This window comes from Cucurbita moschata, unplaced genomic scaffold, assembly GCF_002738365.1.
Source record: "Cucurbita moschata cultivar Rifu unplaced genomic scaffold, Cmos_1.0 Cmo_Scf00050, whole genome shotgun sequence".
Lineage (NCBI taxonomy): Eukaryota > Viridiplantae > Streptophyta > Magnoliopsida > Cucurbitales > Cucurbitaceae > Cucurbita > Cucurbita moschata.
Genome location: NW_019268566.1, coordinates 1,530,327 through 1,534,340, shown reverse-complemented (window position 1 = coordinate 1,534,340; position 4,014 = coordinate 1,530,327). Strand labels below are relative to the sequence as shown.

At 36.4% G+C, this 4,014-nt stretch overlaps 1 pseudogene; it reads right to left on the bottom strand.

Annotated features, from left to right (window-relative positions):
• Positions 1-1,315: 1,315 nt before the first annotated feature.
• On the bottom strand, positions 1,316-3,746 carry LOC111435658 (annotated as a pseudogene).
• Positions 3,747-4,014: the final 268 nt, after the last annotated feature.

Genomic DNA, 4,014 nt, shown 5'->3' with positions numbered 1-4,014 from the left:
AGTAATGTTAAAAAAAAAAAAAAAAAAAAATCGAGCAAATATTAAATACAAAATTAAGTTTAGAAATTTGTTAAACTTTATATATAATTTGCGGAATTAGATTTTTAAAGAAAGTCTTAGAAGCTTATTAAATGGGAGCAACCTAACTAATTAACTATAATTACTCAGCCCTATAGTTTACCTAAAGTAATAGAATTCAGAACATTTGCAATTCAAATTAACATAGTCAGACCTTAATCCAATATCTAATAAAAACTCGGGACGAGTAGAAATTACCGTTCAGTTTGTAAAACATAGCCGTGTCTCGATGCCTGAAAAGCATATTTATCTTTGAAATGTTGTGAACGTAATTCATAAACACAACTCATTCAACATATTCCACAGCCAAGCATATTAACCAAAAAAAGATAATCAGCATATTAAAGAAGCATATTAAAGAACATATGGACAATAGAAGTCATTTGAAAAATATATAAGCATGATCTGTAAAATAGACAGAGTATATGGTATAATGGTTGTCATTAGTAATAATTTAGAAATGAACAAACATGGAAACAAGCACTTGATAGAATTCCCATAAGGAAAATTCTAAAAAGAGGAATCCTGTTAGCTTAATTACTCGATTATGAGCAGATCATCAGATAATTCACTCATTTAAGATAAAATTGAAGATAATATCAAAGTAGATCCATCTCTTCCCTTTCTGGACTGAGAAATTCAAAATAAACTGTTCTGTCCTGAACTAAGAGGGGAGAATCAAATGTATGCATATATTGATCAAAATACTAACCAAACCGTCTTTTAGAACTTGCAAATACGACTACTCGGCTCAAATACACTTTCGGTTCGGTCCATGGAGTTTGAACTTAGTTTCGATGTTGTCCATGAAATTCAAAGCTAATACTTTTAGTTCTTGAGATTTGAATTTAGTTTTTGTCTGGTTCTTCGTGGCTTCAAAAATGGTATGTTTGGTCTCTAAAGGATAACTCGGCTTCTAACTAGTCATTTTGTAGATATTGTCTAAGTATGGAGTTTGTTTTTGTAACAATCTAAGCTTACCGCTAGCAAATATTGTCGTCTTTGAACTTTCCTTTTGGACTTCCACTTAAGGTTTTAAAATGAGTCTCCTAAAAAGAGGTTTCCATACCCTTATAAAAAATGTTTCGTTCCCCTCTCCAATCGATATGGGATCTCACAATTTCTAAATGGTCTCCAAGTAGATTTGGCATTAGCAACCACGTTCAAAACCCAAACACAAAAATGTATTTTACCCTTTCACCGTTTTAGTCGGTTTTAATATACGAACAGAATTACATTTCTAAATTCAGAGGTTTATTTTTTATATTATTCTGAAATTTCTAAGAGTACAGAAGTTTTTGTTGACATTTCAGCAAGATTTCGAAATTTCAATTTTCAAAGAAAGCAACTTCATTGACAAATCAGTACCTTATCCTGTACAGTTCATCTTATTCGCTTTACCTCGCTTCCAATTCCTGTCTTCTGTTAAGATAATCCAAGCAACCCTGGGATATACGACTTCACTGTCAATGCACTGAAGCTTTAATTGATATTTTAAGATACATTTCTTACATTGTGAAAACTGGATTTGCATTTTACCAGCCAACCTTGTCAAGATACTTGAAAGGCTTAAACCAAAGAAAAAGAGAAAATTGTAGATTACCTGAAGTATTCCAACAGCAGCAAACTTGTCAATTATTGTCCTTGACAAAATAGGGGGGCAGTTTCAATGGCTTTATCAGTAGTTCCACATTCTGTGCATAGATATAAGGAATCACAAATATAAATGTAACCGCTCAAGGGCACCGTTTTCGGGTATTGTTTTTTTCGGGCTTTCCCTTTTAGACTTCCTCTTAAGGTTTTTAAACTGCATTTACTAGAGAGAGGTTTCCACACCCTAATAAAGAATGTTTCGTTTTCTTCTCCAACCGATATGGGATCTCATAATCCACCCCCCTTCGGAGCCCAGCGTCCTCGCTGACACTCGTTCCCTTCTCCAATCGATATGGGATCTCACAATAAAATTCAATGTTGAATGAAATACAGTGTAGTAGCCCATTCACAAGTCAATGTCACGAAAATTAGAGGATTTTAACAGCTTGTCGACATAGACAATTCAAACATAATCACACTCGTTTGACTGAGTTAGTGCATTGACAAAGACATTGAAAGTCATGTCACATAAGTCATAAGACTAACAGGAATGGCTTGCCAAACTAGATGAACTAACCTTTGATGTAAAGATGGAACACACATCCGGGTTGCGACATTGTCCATCAAAAGGGTGCCCAACAATGAACCCCGCCAGAGAGAGTTCAGGGATCTGTATACACAAACCAGAAGCAGCTGTAAATATACAGAGGACGGGGATGACTGTGAATGTTGAAAGAAAGAACAGCATTGACAATTCACTATCATATGTTAAGATTATTGACAAATACACTGCACAGCAACACATCACAGGAAAAGAGGGAAAGAAAAGGTACATTTAGAGCTGTATAACTAACTACATTCTAATCATAGTGTCGTCATAAGAAATCTCATTTGCACCTAAAATGGTACTCCCAAAAAATCAAGTAAATTAAAGTTCATCCTGCAAAATTGGGTGGCACCGCCTTCGATCACTGTTTATCATAACATTCTTTATAATGTCGTGAAAATCTCTCCTAAGCATACGCGTTTTAAAACTTTGAAGGGAAATCTAAAGAGAACAATATCTGCTAGCAATGGACTTGGGCTGTTACAAATGATATCAAAGCCAAACATCGGGCGATGTGCAAGTGAGGAGGCTGAACCCCGAAGATGAGGGACACCAAGCGGTGTGCCAACGAGAATGTTGGGCCTCGAAGGGGGTGGGTTAGGAGGTCCCATCAATTGGAGAGGGGTACGAGTGCCAGCGAGGACGCTGCACCCCGAAGGAGAGTGGATTGTGAGATCCTACGTCAGTTAAAGAGGGGAACAAAATATTCTTTATAAGGAACTAAGCATTCATTATAAGAGCGTAGAAACCTCTCCGTGAGAGACAAAAAACCCAAAGAGTGCAATAACTACACGCACAAGATTTGGGCTGTTACAACATCTGATTACCATTCTACAAATCTTCACGGGAAGGAAGAAGATTAAAAAAACAGAGTAAAAAATCTCACCAATATCTGAAAATCCCGAGCCATCAAATGAATCTTTGTTTATTCCTCAGCAGAACACTGCAGCAAAGCAACAACAACTAGTAATGGTCACGTTCTGTTAACTTCAAATTCAATCCCATTAAGACCAATCTCTCAGACACAATCTCATGAACAGACAAAGAAAATACCTAAGAGGTGAAGCGATTTAATTATCCGAGTCCGAGACGGCCAAGCCAACGTACTTATCACCAACATCTAAACCGAGAAAACGGCCACGTTCAAGGACATTTCTCTTCAACAAATCACGAAACAAGTTCAACGGCTTCACATACTTCATCTTGTACTACTATCTAATTCAGTGAAACATGTTGATTCGTACAAACCATTTTGAACTCCCCACCATTGATGCCTAAGCTAAAGAATCTGTGCTGCAACAAACATAGCACATTCAAATTCATTCTCATTCGAATATAATCCAAAGCTCAACGGAATTCATAGATAACAACAATTACCTGCAAATATGAAAATTCAAAGCACGACGAATGATGCCCGAATCCGAAGCCTGGAACGATTCATTTTTCGAAGAAATCCCAATTGGATGTTAGTCAGGGTTGGTCCCTTTGGAAAGCCTTGAAATTCCTTAGGCCCATTATGAAGCCCTACCATCTCACTTGGGCCCAAATCATGACGTCATTCCTATTTTTCTAATAATAATAATTCAAAACAAATAATGTAACAACCACCTGCCACTTTGTCTGATATAGTCATCTATCTCATAGTTTTAAAATGGGTATAAATGGGTATGTTTCTTTTCCCTCTCCAACTGATATAGAATCCACCTTTTGGAGCTGGTGTATATCGTTTGTAACTT